The sequence below is a fragment of the Schistocerca piceifrons genome, chromosome 1 (genome assembly GCF_021461385.2).
Source record: "Schistocerca piceifrons isolate TAMUIC-IGC-003096 chromosome 1, iqSchPice1.1, whole genome shotgun sequence".
Taxonomy (NCBI): Eukaryota; Metazoa; Arthropoda; class Insecta; order Orthoptera; family Acrididae; genus Schistocerca; species Schistocerca piceifrons.
Window position 1 is genome coordinate 328,126,076 of NC_060138.1, and position 16,391 is coordinate 328,142,466.

The following is a 16,391-nucleotide window of genomic DNA, read 5'->3' on the forward strand; positions in this document are numbered from 1 at the left end:
AAGACTGGTTAATGATGTCAGTTGAAGGGGCTTTAATGCTGTCCATGCACACTTTTAATGCACAAACTGGGGCTTCATCCAGTCCTGTTGAGGATTTGTTTTTTTAATTGTTTTATGGTACTGCTTACTTCTCTCTCGGTAGTGGAGAGCTGAACTATTGCATTTTTTAATGTAATTTTGCACTGGGATATCAGATCTTTCTGGAAATTTGCTCTGCAGGTCTTTTGCAATACTGGTGAAGTATGAGTTTATGAAGTTAGCCAGCTCTTTTTTATCACTGGTTGTATTGCCTGATTTCTTGATTTTAATGTTTGAATGTGTCTTTTTTTTTTAATTTCCAGTCTCACGTTTAACTAAATCCCAAGCAGCTTTACTTTAGTTATTTGAATTTTTTGTCAGTTTGTTGTTAGCTGACTTTTTAGCTGCCTGAAGTACCTTTCTGTACATTTTTTTTGTTTGTTTTTGTAATAGCTTACAAACCAGGGTCACTGCATGTATTCTTTATAGAGCTGAGTTGTCTGAAGATTTCGGCAGATTTTGTAATCCCACTGGTAAACCATTTTGTGTTGCTCTGTGCTCCAATGGGAAGTAGGACTTTGGGAAATGATTCTTCAGATTTGACCTTAAACAGTGACATGAAACGACAGAACTTTTTGCTGGCATCTGTTTGTGCAGTACGCCGTCCCAGGTTTCACGACTTAACTGTACAGTACAGTTTTGCGTGACTGATTTGGAGTAGATTCTTTTGTATGCATGTAGCTTGGATGCCTTTCCCATAGGAACATTTATTTGTGCAATTTGACAAAGATGATATGAAAGTCCACAATATGTCAAAATCATCACCAGGAGAATGATATACACATAATGTGACAAGTTTTTTGGGAACATTTTGAGATGATAACTCTATTGCTGACCCTTCAAAGTGTTTTTCTTCACCAAGAGAGACAGTGGCACTTCTAACCTTATATTGGAGTTCATTCTTAATATGAATACATGACTGATTCATTGAAACTCTACAATAAGAAGATGCTAGTATGTATGAGGGCAAAGTTGCATAGGCAATTTCACTTTCCTTGCACCAGTGCTCAGTGATGCATATAACAGAGCTATTTAGGGTTTGCAACTTGACTTCAAGCTGCTGCGCTTTGTTTTGGATACACTGAGTGTTTTGGTGGAACACTGTTACACATTTTTGTTTGTGTTGTTGATGATTGTTTCAAAAGCACACCTACCTGTATGAAGTGCTTCACTGCAGTTACCATTAGACACTAATGCATTGTTTAAGCTTAAGCTACTGCTACACCTAAAAGCTCACTATCTGGTGCCCACCATGTCCTTTGTCCTTGCCTACTCCCACAGGAAGCAGTTGTATATTCCCCCATCCCTAACCATACTGTTCCTATAATCCAGTACTTTTTCCCATTGTTACTATTCTCTTTTGCATAACTTCACCCACAGTCCATCCTTTTCTTTCTCTACTTTCCCATCTTTCCTTGTGGCCTTCCACATCACACGCACTTTCCAACTGCTAACCACATAATCTGTGGAGCTCTTGACTTTCGAGCCACTCTGTATTAACTGTATCGTCCACACACAGCACTTCTCTATGTGCCCGTGTGGACTGTTGGTGCAGCATCTTGTATCTCACATTGTGCCTACTGATATCATTATTCCTGAACCTTAAAATTTATCCCAGTGTATCCCTTCTCCCACTTGTATTTTCATGTTTTCCTGGTCTTCCATGAACCATATGTATTTTCTTCCCTCTCTTACCTAACAGTCTCCCGCCTCCCCCATCTTCTTCCCAACTCAAACATGTTCCTTACTGACCCTGCTCAATCTAATTATATCTGCTGCCCCCTCTCTCCACACATGACCACTTACCGAGCTTCATCCCAACCTATTATCATCTTTTTATTTATTTATTTTTTGTATTTTAACTTTGATCTCATCCCATTTTCGCATCAGTATTATTTTGTTTTCATAAATGATTTTTCATTACACTTATTTGAGTTTCATATCTCTCTCTCCCCCCTCCTCTATGATGTCAATCTGCGCCGCTACAAAAAAATTTCCCTATCCCTAGCCATCACCCAGTCCCATATACTGTTCCTGCATTGTTGCCTAACTCATGGAATTCCCCCAAATGATTTGCTCATCACGTTACCTATCTCCAGCTGCAACCTGTTCTTCTGCAATGATCTCTGTCCGTTTCGATTTTGTAGTCCGTAGCCCTCACCAATCTAGTCCTACAAAATCATATAAATCAAGCCCAAACATCTTTCGACTGCCTCTGGGCTGGAATCTAAAATTTCTGCATCCCATATTCCAGATAAAAGATATAAACTCGTGTCCTCCAGGGACTAGAGCATCATGCATGATAAAAAAACTGACCAATTTATTCACCTCACATTCCCACCTTGGACTACATCTATCTACGAGGGCAGTTCAATAAGTAATGCAACACATTTTTTTTCTCGGCCATTTTTGGTTGAAAAAACTGGAAATTTCTTGTGGAATATTTTCAAACATTCCCGCTTCGTCTCGTATAGTTTCATTGACTTCCGACAGGTGGCAGCGCTGTACGGAGTTGTTAAAATGGCGTCTGTAACGGATGTGCGTTGCAAACAACGGGCAGTGATCGAGTTTCTTTTGGGGAAAAACCAGGGCATCTCAGATATTCATAGGCGCTTGCAGAATGCCTATGGTGATCTGGCAGTGGACAAAAGCACGGTGAATCATTGGGCAAAGCGTGTGTCATCATCGCCGCAAGGTCAAGCAAGACTGTCTGATCTCCCGCGTGCGGGCCGGCCGTGCACAGCTGTGACTCCTGCAATGGCGGAGCGTGCGAGCACACTAGTTCGAGATGATCGACGGATCACCATCAAACAACTCAGTGCTCAACTTGACATCTCTGTTGGTAGTGCTGTCACAATTGTTCACCATTTGGGATATTCAAAGGTTTGTTCCCGCTGGGTCCCTCGTTGTCTAACCGAACACCATAAAGAGCAAAGGAGAACCATCTGTGCGGAATTGCTTGCTCGTCATGTGGCTGAGGGTGACAATTTCTTGTCAAAGATTGTTACAGGCGATGAAACATGGGTTCATCACTTCGAACCTAAAATAAAATGGCAATCAGTGGAGTGGCGCCACACCCACTCCCCTACCAAGAAAAAGTTTAAAGCCATACCCTCAGCCGGTAAAGTCATGGTTACAGTCTTCTGGGACGCTGAAGGGGTTATTCTGTTCGATGTCCTTCCCCATGGTCAAACGATCAACTCTGAAGTGTATTGTGCTACTCTTCAGAAATTGAAGAAACGACTTCAGCATGTTCGTAGGCACAAAAATCTGAACGAACTTCTCCTTCTTCATGACAACGCAAGACCTCACACAAGTCTTCGCACCCGAGGGGAGCTCACAAAACTTCAGTGGACTGTTCTTCCTCATGCACCCTACAGCCCCGATCTCGCACCGTCGGATTTCCATATGTTTGGCCCAATGAAGGACGCAATCCGTGGGAGGCACTACGCGGATTATGAAGAAGTTATTGATGCAGTACGACGTTGGCTCCGACATCGACCAGTGGAATGGTACCGTGCAGGCATACAGGCCCTCATTTCAAGGTGGCGTAAGGCCGTAGCATTGAATGGAGATTACGTTGAAAAATAGTGTTGTGTAGCTAAAAGATTGGGGAATAACCTGGTGTATTTCAATGCTGAATAAAACAACCCCTGTTTCAGAAAAAAAATGTGTTGCATTACTTATTGAACTGCCCTCGTAGTATCACTACAAACAGGAACCTCCATGAAATCTCCCCCACATGTTCTCATAGCCACGTAGCTACCAAGCCCTGCCTTGCATTCATACTACATTTATCGGTCTCTCAGAAACTTCCTTCCACCACCCTAAGTGCCTATTGCCTAAACAGACACGCTGAACAGTCATGAGTATGCCCTCCAAAAGCCTTAGTCCCACCGAGGTTTGGGCTTTTCCAATTGCTGTACTCTTTGCCCCAATCCCAAATTCAGTCATGCGGGATTTGTTAAAGAATTTCTCTTCTTCTGTGGGTCTCTATCGTGGAAACACTTTTTTGCCTCTAACACTTCCAGTCAGACTCGATACAAAACCAATAATGAAACCAGCCTTACTCAGTTTACTTCGTCATCTAACTATGATTCACATCCATTGTCCTCAGCTTATCCCCTGCTAACTTTCCGTAATTTCCTAGCTTTGAATCTTGATTCATCAATGTTCTCCAAATCTCTCAACATGGAAACTAACTTTACATCTAGAGAAAGACCCACAATCTATCACCTAAAAACTCATCCCATCTTTATAATCCCACCTGTTGACAATTTATCCAACAATGAGGTAATGAATTGCAGGGCTTATCTGACAGAGGTTCACTGCCAGCTGTCTGATATCCCCAACTACAAGCCCTGCCACTGTGATCGCATTTCAGAAAAGCAAGATGATCTCCAGTCCCTCCTCAAATACCTAGGTCCATTCTAGATCCTCTTCCCTGAGTCTCTCTCTCTCCAGACTTCCATCACTCCCTGCACTCCTCAAGTACACAAACTGAACCCCCCCCCCCCCCACCCCTTCCCAGGACACCCCATTGTTGCTGATTGCTGTACCACCACAGAGTGAGTTTCTGCCCTTGTGGGCCAACACTTCCAACCTGTTACCAGTAACCCACCTTATAATTAAAACACCGGTGTTTCCTCTACCAACTCTCCCTAGTTCCTGTTTCTTTACTTGGCACCGTACACGTCATTGTCATCTCTGTATACACTAAATTTCTAAATGCCTGTGGCCTTGCTGCTGTTGAACAGTACCTTTCCCAATGTCTGAGTGGCTCTAAACCTGCAACCTTTTCCCAGGTTACCATGACCAGTTACAGCCTTGTCTACACTTGTCCTCTGAAGGCATCACAATCAAATTTGTAGTACAGAAATGGGCAACCCAGTGGCACCATCCTATGCCAACCTGTACGTGGGTCACATAGAGGAATCCTTGCTAATCGCCCAGAATCCTAAACCCTCACCTGGTTCACATTCAGTAATGACATCTTCATGATCTGGATGAAGGTTGAGGACCCTATCGACATTCCTTCAGAATTAAACACCTTCTCCCCCATTCGCTTCACTTCGTCCTCATCAGCTCAACAATGCACCTTCCTCAGTTTGGACCTCTACCTCAAGGAATAGTTACATCAGTACCTCTATCCACATCAAACCTATCAACCACAAACGAAACCTCCACTTTGGCAGTTGACACCCAATCCACGCCAAGACCTTCCCTCCCATACAGCCTATCCACCTGTGGTTGTTACAACTGTAGCGATGACGAGTCCCTCACTGAATATACTAAGGCCGGTATTACACTATCAAATTTCTTTGTCAAAGATTTGATCAAAGATGTGATCCAATATTCCGTCCAATATATTTGACGAAGATCTTTGACGTAGCGTTACAAGGGGTATTACACTGTCATCAAATTTTTCGTCAAAGTTCAAGATGGCTGACAACAACTTGTTATTAACCGCAGCAGTTCTACGTACTCCAATTGCTTTGTGTGCACATGCGGAAAAGAAGTGGGGGGAAAAAATGGAACCATACATACGAGGTTGACAGTCTTAGAAGTCCTGGGATTACAACTTGATAATAAATTCAGTTGGGAGGAGCACACCACAGAACTGCAGAAAGGCCTTAACAAATCTGTATTTGCAATTCGAGTGTTAGCAGACATAGGCAACATAAAAATGAAAAAGCTTGCATACTTTCATTCCATAATGTCATATGGAATAATATTTTGAGGTAAATCTTGAAGTCAAAAGTTTTCAAGGTCCAAAAGCGTGTAATCCGTATTATTTGTGGAGTAAATTCACGGACCTCCTGCAGAAACCTCTTCAAAGAACTGGGTATACTAACTACTACCTCTCAATATATTTACTTCTTAATGAAATTTGTCGTAAATAATATATCTCTTTTCCAACAAACAATTCAGTTCATACATACAATACCAGGAACAAAAATGATCTGCACAAGGACTTACAAGCACTTACTTTAGCTCAAAAAGGGGTCCACTACTCAGGAACACTCATCTTCAATAATTTGCCAGGAAACATAAAAAATTTAGTTAGAAATAAAGATCAGTTTAAAAGGAGCCTGAAAGACTTACTACTGGCCAACTCCTTCTACTCCATTGCCGAAATTTTTAATAGAAACAAATGATGTATTGTATTTATTCATACTATTAGTATTGTTATTTCAGCTTAAAAAAAATCGATATGTTCCACATCCACGAGGATCTCCTCAGCACGGATCTACGGAACAAAAAAGTAATCTAATCTGGGTGAAGCCGTGGGTTTTACGACGACACGATAAAAGCATTCAACAAAACTTGTTACGTGAGCTTACAGTGGAAGACGTCAAGTCGTACATCAATTACTTAAGAATGGATGAGCATACATTTCTGTATGTGCTCAATGACGTGTATCCTCATATCACAAAGCACAATATTCACTTAAGAACTGCTACATCTTCAGAAGACAGGCTCACTATAACACTCCGATTCCTTGCTACAGGAGAGGGTTATGTTAGGTTAGGTCTCCAATCTTCTTAATCTTTGTATTCAGGGTGCCTCACGTTGTAAAGCGCCTCATCAGCTTCAGACATTTCTATTAATTTTGTAGTTGTCGGCACACACCAATTGTATTTACCGGCAATGGTTATAAAAACACTACAGACGACAGAACGCTGCAGCGATGCTAGCGCTCCATGAGGTAACATGTCACATTGCAGTGAACAGAAGACAAGCGGTTTCTTTGATCAAATATACAGCGAGGCCCTAGATTTGATCAAATATTGGACGACATTTGACAAAGTCCCTATTACACTATCAAATATCTTTGACAAAGATTTTGGACAAAGATATTGGACGAAGAAATTTGATAGTGTAATACCGGCCTAAGGGTCTTACTGAGGTCTTTGGGACCGAAAATTACCCTCCATACCTTGTCCAGAAGCAGATTGCCCTTACCCTGTTCCCCAACCAACATACCATCACTCACATACCCACTATCAGATCACAGATGTGCATACCCCTTGCAACTCAGTATGATCCTGGACTGGAGCAACTGAATCGTGTACTCTGCCAAGATTTCAACTACCCCATGCCATGCCCTGAAATGTGAAATATCATCCCACTGTCCTCCTCAGCCCTCCCACATTAGTATTCCACCATCAACTCAACCCACATAATATCCTTTCCATCCCTAAACCACCCTTCCTCCCAGTCCCTTGCATCAAAACTCCTATATCTGCAATATACCTCCGTGCAAGATCTGTGTCCTACATCCTCTCTCTACCAACTACTTCAGTTCTGTCATAAGCATCTCCTACCTAGTGGTGTAAAATACCGGGCATTTATAAGTTAGGACAAATGCCAAGGATAAATGCCTAAGCAAATGCCCTAAATTCATAAATGCCTAGACGTTGATGCATTTTAAAGATTAATGATAAGTGACTCTTAAAAAATAAGTGATATTTTGTATTGGAAAAAGTGTTTTGCCACATTGCTTCTTTAGTAGGTGGATAATGAAGTTGAAAAAGCTGCTTGAGAGTTAGAGGAAAGTTATTAGGTGAAATAAATTTGACTGTCTGTAAACATAATTTTTTACATCTTAATAAGGTCAGTTCTTGGGGTAGTACACAATAAAAAAAAAAAAAAAAAAAAAATAGGAAGGAGCAAAATAGAAAATTATAGTGTAATAATTTTGCTGTCGATAATAATTTTTCAATAATATTCTGAGATTTGACATGGATTATAAAGTGTGTTACATTACTGGTTCCCTTTTTTGAATACTAGCTTATCCCCACACAGCTGTACAGCAGAGAGAGAGAGAGAGAGAGAGAGAGAGAGAGAGAGAGAGCACTCAATGAATACTTTTCTAAATCCATTTAAATAATTTCTCCCTCCAAGGGCTGTTATCATAAAAATATCTATTAGAATGAAGTAATCATTTTGCACACAAGTAGACAAAAAATAAAATTGCATACATCTTACACTTACTGTAGATGGCATATACTAAGATTTCAAACGTTAAATCTGATTGAGCGTGCACATAGTGGTGATGGTACAAAAGTATCTACATATCAAGTGAGTTAATTAGTGTCACAGTGTAAGCCTACTAACCTGGTACTCAGCTTCAATCTTCTCTTGGTCTCTTTTTTTTATTTGCTGTCCTCCAGCTTTTAAAGGAAGAGATGAACATACATTAAATTGTTATTTGGCCTCTTCATATTTATTTACAGTCAGCGTGTGCTGTCTGATGATCAGCTTTGTAACAAACAGTCATCTAAATATCTGAGCCAGGTTAGCAAGTTACATTAATAAGCACCATATCACAAAATTCTCTAGTTGCAGACTAACACAATGATTTAAACAATTTTGACACAGGCTGTACATTTTGATAGCTGAACATAGACTGCCTACAGTGATATTAACATAATGCCTGCTGAAATGAATGGCAAATTACCTGGTCACTACATTTTGAAATCCAACCACAGCCTGACTGTGGTAGTGTGTGCCACACACGTTCATTGGCAAACATAAAATCAGAAATCACAAAATGTTGTAAAATGTACATGTATCACATTATTAAATAATTACATTAAAATCAGGAAAATTAAAAGAGACAGGTATACAACAGACAATGACATAAGATTCGTATAACTAAAAAATGGCAAAAGTAATGGGTACTATTTTATGGTTTTGATTTTAAAGCACTCGGGCAATTCCAAAGCCTGCCAAAAAGTTTCAAGAAAGTGGAATTTTCTAATTTGAGTAATTAACAAACTAACAAATTATTTTAATGAAATTAGGCATTTTTGGAAACAGAAAAATCAGGGCTTGAAAACTGAGGTACTGAATTTTGGAAATAATCCCAATTAAAGATTGAAAATTTTTAGAGTATGAGAGTTTTGAATATGAATAACTTTTGAAGTATGAAATTTTTGGATAAAGTAAAACATTTGTTGAAAAGAGGAGAATGACGGCCGTCAAATGATCTATGTTAATTTAGAAACAAACAGATATTTACTCATAGGAAATTTCACCTTCACCTGGTCACATGCATTGTAAATTATAAATATTCCTTTAAATAAATTAACTCCAGATGAACTAACTATAATATTACATCATTAGTAATTAAGAAACTACACAGTGAATAACAGGATTTTGATCATTTCTGCTCAAGGGGATAGTCTGGTTAGAAAATAGTGATTTTTTTCCCCCCTTAAATATGTTCATTCATATATGCTCAGTTATAATACGAAAGGCTTTTGTGAAATTCGAAAGAGAAATGTAGAAACAATATAATTAATTCAATTGAATGTCCATGGGAACACAGAAACTACGAAGGAAGACTGTGTGAATCACATTGCAAAACAACTTGGAGATGAGGGTTGAGAATTGTGGCAAAGGAAAGTCAGGCTGTCTCATTGTTATAGAAGAGCCTTTGCTGACAGTGCTCCAGATACTATGCCAATGAAGAGTGCAGTATTTGCAACACTGTACCACTGTATCAGCACTGATGAGAAACTGCAACACAGGAAGTGCCCAACAGGTGAGAATTCTTTACGTTTCTGTAATCATGCCCATGCCAAAGGAGAAGAAGCAGAATCACATAAAATTTCTATCCATACAGCTCTCAGCCCATCTGTTGTTAGAACAATATCTGTTTATCAGAGGCTGGCATCTGATACAGTTCCCTCCAGGTGCAATGCTGAAAAGACTGAAAATGCAAATGAGTGCCTACATAGTATAATCTGATCAAAGTGCCCAAAGAATGAATTTCCATCCAAAAGAAAACTAGAACTAGCTGTGACTGAAGCTGTTCCATAGTTTACTCAAGGGTGCTATTTGACAGAAGTAACAAGACCAACAGAGACCACGCCACTGTTAGCAATGAGGACGTGAAGGAGCAAAGTTAGAGACAAGTGAAGAAGGAAGCAAGAGACCAAGTGGTGCCTAGAATTAGAAAAAAAAATGATGACATACATCCAGATTGACAGCCACAAAAGCCGAGGAAACTCGGAAGAGAGCAGAAAGGACAACTTATAGCACTTATAGCCCAGGTAGATTTTAGGACAAGGACGGGGTGTGTGTGTGTGTGTGTGTGTGTGTGTGTGTGTGTGTGTGTGTGTGGCATAACTTTGACTAGGTTTATCTCTAATTTGTGAAACTGAACATTTGAATATAACTTTTTCATAGTAAATATTCCATAAATTAAATGAAATTATTGGAGAAAACTCTTACTATCAGTGTTGACAGTCTCGAGTATATGAGTGTTTTGTTTATTTCAGTAAAAATATTCAGAACTTTGAAAGTTAATTTAAGGTCACCATAATATATGTCCAAAAAAGCTTATACAAAACTACGAGGGTGGTTTGAAAAGTTCTTAGAATCACCATGAGAGGCCAGTGCTAGCGCGAGTTGTTCATGTGATATTCATTGGACTGTTGCCTGTAAACACGTGCCACATAAGTGCTCTCAGAAAAGAGCTGTGGCAGTGACTTGGCTCTGTTATTGTTCCTGCATAGTGATTTGTGAAGATGGAAAAAATAAAGTTTCGAGCAGTGATTAGGTACTTCGTAAAGAAAGGTATGAAAGCAAAAGACATTCATGCTGATTTCCCGAATACACGGGGGACTGTGCTTCATCTTATTCAGATATTGCCAAGTGGACAAATGAATTTAAATTTGGCCAGGAGAGCTTAAATGATGATCTGCACAATGGTCGGCCAAGGTGTGTGTGTACTCCAGAAGTCATTGCAAAAGTGCACAAAATGGTCATTGAGGATCACTGATTGAAAATGCGTGATGCAAGATGGGTGCTGCAACTCTTTGACGCTGGATCAAAAATGCATGAGAATGGACGTATCGGAACAATGTTTGGCCTGTTTGAGGAGAAACAAACAAAATTTTTTGTGCCGGTTTGTGACCACAGATGAAACGTGGGTGCACTACTATACCCCATAGACAAAACAACAGTCAGAACAGTGGAAACATGCTGATTCTTTGCCACCAAAGAAAGCAAAGACAGTTCCTTTGGCAAGAAGGGTCATGACATCAGTGTTCTGGGATAGGAAGGGGATTCTGTTTGTAGATTATCTCCACACTGGGCAAACAATTGTTGGAGAATACTATGCTAACCTCCTGGACAAATTGCAACAAAAGATACGTGAAAAAAAGGTGAAGTTTAGCAAGGAAGAAAGTCATCTTCCATCAAGGCAATGCATGCACAGGCACATGTGCTGTTGCCATGGCAAAACTATATGAACTAAGGTATGAATTGTTGCTACATCTGCCTTATTCACCTGATATGGCTCCGTCAGACATCCCTCTCTTCCTAAAACTGAGAATTTTTTTTGATGGATGAAGATTTACTTCAGACGAAGAATTGATAGCTGGAGTTAACAACCATTTTGCAGGCTTGGAGGAAACTCATTTTTGAGATGGGATCAAGGCACTGGGACATCATTGGAGCAAGTGCATTAATCTACAAGGAGACTACATTGAAAAATAAAAAAAGTTTCAGTGATGTAAGTACTTTTTTCTGTTCCATTCCGAGAACTTATCAAACCACCCTTGTATCAGTATTATTAAATACAGTAATCAATTTTTCAATCACAATTTAGTACATAAAAGAAGAATAAAAACATCTAAAATAATATACAATAATTATTTCTCAAAAACTGTTGGATAGATTGAGTTGTGACTCTGTAGTTACATTTAGCAGTATGCAGAAATTATATGTTTAAAATTTGAGACCAGTTGATTAATTAAGAAAAGTTTTATTCTTTACCACACTGTGACCTTAAGTGAGTAATTGAATATTTTGAGTAATTCTTGTGTATGCACTATTAACAAAGAGTTTGACTAAAGAAAAATTATATTAATGTTAGAGGAGTAATATAAGAGCAAGTCAGATAGTCCTATCTTTCTCTGTTACCACAGTTAGTTACGTAACATTTGCCCTAACACTTATCAGTTGTATGTTACTCTAAATCTGTAATTGTACTTGGTTTCATAATGCCCTCTGGCGCATAGACAAAACTCGCTCTACATTCACCTGTTAATATTGAGAATGTTTGTTGAACCATTGCCACCTTGGATGGCAACTGCTTCTGTATTCAGTCATCCTCATGTGGACACTCGGCTCTCACCAGTGCATTTAATATTACTAATTTTCTTTTAACTGGTATTTAACCCAATGAGTCATTGTAACATATTAATATCATTGTACTAGTAGGTATATGTTATATTGCCTAATACTTCCAACAAATTGCACAAAATATATTAGCATCTAAATATGAAATCGTACATGATTCTGTAGGCCAGAAAAATGGCTTATTGGGATGGAGAACCGGGCGGAGTAAATGGGAGAGAAGGTGTAGAGATTCTGGAGAAATGTTAATGGGTGTATCCTCAGGCCAAATCATGGAGATAACATCATTGAATATGAGCCAGGAGAGCGGTTTGAAAGAACTCCTCTAGACAGCTCATGAATAGGTTTGCATAGGATGGTACCATTTGAGTGCCCCTTGATGTGCCTTGGATAAAGTTGTAGGTGATGCCTTCAGAGGAAAAGTAATTATGGGTGAGGATGTAGTTGGTCATGATGATCAGAACACAAGTTATAAGTTTGGAGTCAGTCAGGCTTGGAAAAGTTAGTGTTCACTAGTGGCATTGGGGATATTAGGGTGTAGACATCATGTACCACCAACAGGGATGAGCAGACACCAGATGGTAAATGAACTAGAACGTAGAGCATTGGTAGAGGAAATGGTTGGCATCTTTTAATAGGAGATTAGATTACAGTTAATATGCTGGAGGTGTTGGTCCACAATGGCAAAGATTCTCTCTCTCTCGGGATGCAGTAACTACTGTAGCCACAATGGGGTATCCTGGGTGGTTGGGTTTGTGTATGTTAGGAATCATATAGAAGGTAGGGGTGCAGTGAGTACTGGAAGTAAGGGAATATACAGATTCTACATCTACACCTTTGTACATACTCTGCAAGCCACCATACAGTGCTTTGCGGAGGGTACCGTGTACCACAACTAGATGTTTCCTTACCCGTACCAGTTGCAGATAGGGCAAGGGAAAAATGGTTGTCTCTCTGCCTCTGTATGAGCCCTAACTTCCCTTATCTTTGTGGTCCGTACGCGAAATGTATGTTGGCGGCTGTCGGATTGTTCGGCAGTCAGCTTCAAATGCTAGTTCTCTAAACTTTCTCAGTAGTTTTATTCAAAATGAATGTCTTCTTCCCTCCAGGGATTCCCACTTGAACTCTCAAAGCATTTCCATAACACTTGCATGCTGATCAAACAGGGTGGTAACAAATCTAACAGCTTACCTCAGAATTGCTACGATGTCTTCTTTCAATCCAACCCGGTGTGGATCCCAAACACTCAAGCAGTGCTCAAGAATAGGTCACACTAGTATCCTCTATGCAGTCTTCTTTACAGATGAACTACAATTTGGTCTTTCCATGTCATATTGCTTCACAACATTATGCCCAGAAATTTAAATGATGTGACTGTGTCAAGCAGGACACTACTAATGTTTATTTTTCATACTCATCTGCATTAACTTACATTTTTCAATGTTAATAGCCCAGGTGCCATTCATCACACCAACTGGAAATTTTGTCTAGGTCATCTTGTGTCAACCTATAATTAGTTATCTTCGACACATTCCTGTACACCACAGCATCATCAGTGAACAGCTGCAGATTGCTGCCCATCCTGTCTGCCAGATCATTTACATGGATTATTGTGCCTCCCTGGGGCACTTCTTATATTACTCCTGTCTCCGACGAATACTCGCCATTGAGGACAACATGCTGGATTCTATTACTTACGAAGTCTTCGAGCCAATCACATATCTGGTAGCCTATTCCATATGCACATACCTTCAGTAACTGTCTGCAATGGGGTATCATGTTGAACACTTTTCAGAAACCCAAAAGTATGAAATCTGTCTGTTGCCCTTCATCCGTAGTTCGCAAAATATCATTTGAGAAAAGAGCAAGCTGGGTTTTGCACGAGCAATGCTTTGTAAAGCCATGCTCATTCGTGGACATTAACTTTTCGGTCTCTAGGAAATTTGTTACATTCAAACTTAGAATATGCTCTAGAATTCTGCAGCAAACTGAGTAAAAAATATTGATCTGTAATCTTGCGAATCCATTCTTTTACCATTCTTATATACGGGAGTCACCTGCGCTTTTTTCCAGTCACTTGGCACTTTGTGCTGATTGAGAGGTTTGTGATAAATGCAAACTAAATAAGCAGCCAATGACATAGAGTATTCTGTGTAAAACTGAATTTGGATTCCTTCCAAACCTGGTGACTTATTTGTTTTCAACTCCTTCAGTTGTTTCGTAATGCCAGGGATGCTTATTACCGTGTCATCCATATGGGGCTCTGTGCGATGGTCAAATGACGGTGCGTTTATCAGATTCTCCCATGTGAACAGTTTCTTAAATGTGGAATTTAAAACTTTGGCGTTCCTCTTGCTATATTCTACTGCCAAACCAGACTGATCAATGAGTGACTGGATTGGAAGCCTTAGACCTGCTTAGCAATTTTAGGTAGGACTAGTGTTTTTTCGGGTTCTCTACCAGATCTTTAACCAAGGTATGACAGCGGCAGCTGTTGTATGCTTCACACATAGATCTATTCACAGGTGCACAAATCTCCACTAATCTTTGCCTGTCGTGATTTGTGTCTTTTGACCCAAGAGTGCACCTTTGCTTCTTCAGCATTTACGAATTTCATTATTAAACCACATTGGGTCTTTTCTGTCCTTAATCCACTTATTAGGCACATACTTATCCAGGGCGTGATTTACAATCTGTGTATCAACTTTACCCATAAATCAGAGGAGAAATCATGTATGGTGTTCCACAAGGCTCGGTCTTAGGTTCACTATTGTTTCTCATGGATGTAAATGACGTTTTGTGTAATATACAAGAAGCAGAATTAGTTCTTTTTGCTGGTAAGACTAGCATTGTAATCAGTACAATACAGGTGGATGATGGAAGTGTCGAAGGCTGCTGGCTTCATGCGTGAGTGCAAGCAGAGCTCGCAATTTGCAGCACTGTTCCCAGAGTTTATAGGGGTTTTGGTTTTGAAACAAGTCGAAGGTCTCAACCAAAGGATTCAGTGACTCTTTGATGGCCTTGGTTGCAGGTTTCTAGACCTGCATTATTGGTTGGGGATTTGTAGGATTCCCCTTGATAGGTCAGGTGTGCACTACACAAAGGAAGCAGCTACTCAGTTAGCAGAGCGCTGTTGCAGTGCACATGATAGTTTTTTAGGCTAGGCGATAGTTTCAGGTACTCTAATGAAAACTCATCAATCGATACGCAGCAAGGGAGATCGGACTGACTTAAGAGTAAAGTCAATTAGACAGTCAAAATTTTATCAGTAAATTGTCAAAGTATTTGTAACAAAGTTCCCAAATGTGTTCACTGCAGTTGACAGAAGTATTGTCTCATTGAGGTCTAAGATGAGTATGCCAGTGAAGTTATCTGGTTACATTTAACAGGTCTAGGTGAGACCAAGTTAATTGTTGGTTGTTTTTACTGGCCACCTGATTGTGCTGTGACAGTTCTAGAGCCAACCAAAGAATGTCTATGGTCAACTTCACGTAAATACCCAGATCATGCATTGCTAGTTGGAGGTCACCTACAGAGTATATAGATTGGGATGTCTAGGGATTCATTGCAGGAGGTACAGACACACAATTGTGTGAAGTGCTTTTGAACATGTTTTCTGAAAATTGTCTTGAGCAGCTAGTTTGGCAGCCCATACACAGTGGAAATATCTTAGAACTTGTAGCTACAAGTAGACCGGATCTTATCGACAACATCAGTTTAGAAAAGGGGTTTAGTGATCATGATATCATTATAGCAACAGTGGTTTGAAAGTTAATAAATCAGTTAGGATGGCTAGGAGAGAGATTCTGTTAGGAAGAGCAGATAAGTAGTTGTTAGCATCTCACTTAAACAATGATCTGACATCACGTAGTGCAAGTGAGATGGACGTAGAGGAATTATGGGCAAAGCTGAAGGAGATTGTAAATCATGGACTGTAGAGTTATGTGTGTAGTGAGAGGATTAAGGACGGAAAATATCACCCTGATTTAATAACAAGATTCGGAAACTGCTGAGGAAGCAGAGGCTGCTGCACTCTTGGTTCAAAAGAGAACACAAAAATGACTGCAAGGAAAGGTTAGTATAAATTCATGTGTCTGTGGAAATATCTATATGCGAAGCATACAACTACTACCACCATCAAGGAGAAAATTCTGCTC

General features: G+C 39.8%; 1 protein-coding gene across 2 annotated transcripts in view; it reads left to right on the top strand.

Moving 5' to 3' along the window:
* The window catches only part of LOC124794541 (A-kinase anchor protein 10, mitochondrial), a 116,607-nt gene that overhangs the window by 78,531 nt on the left and 21,685 nt on the right, over positions 1 to 16,391 (top strand). The window contains exon 9 of one of the 2 annotated variants that reach the window (XR_007016586.1): positions 9,416 to 9,631. The exons of the other annotated variant lie outside the window; for it this stretch is intronic. The gene's annotated coding sequence lies outside the window, so the exon portion shown is untranslated. The remainder of the gene's footprint in view (positions 1 to 9,415; positions 9,632 to 16,391) is intronic. 2 annotated transcript variants of the gene reach the window in all.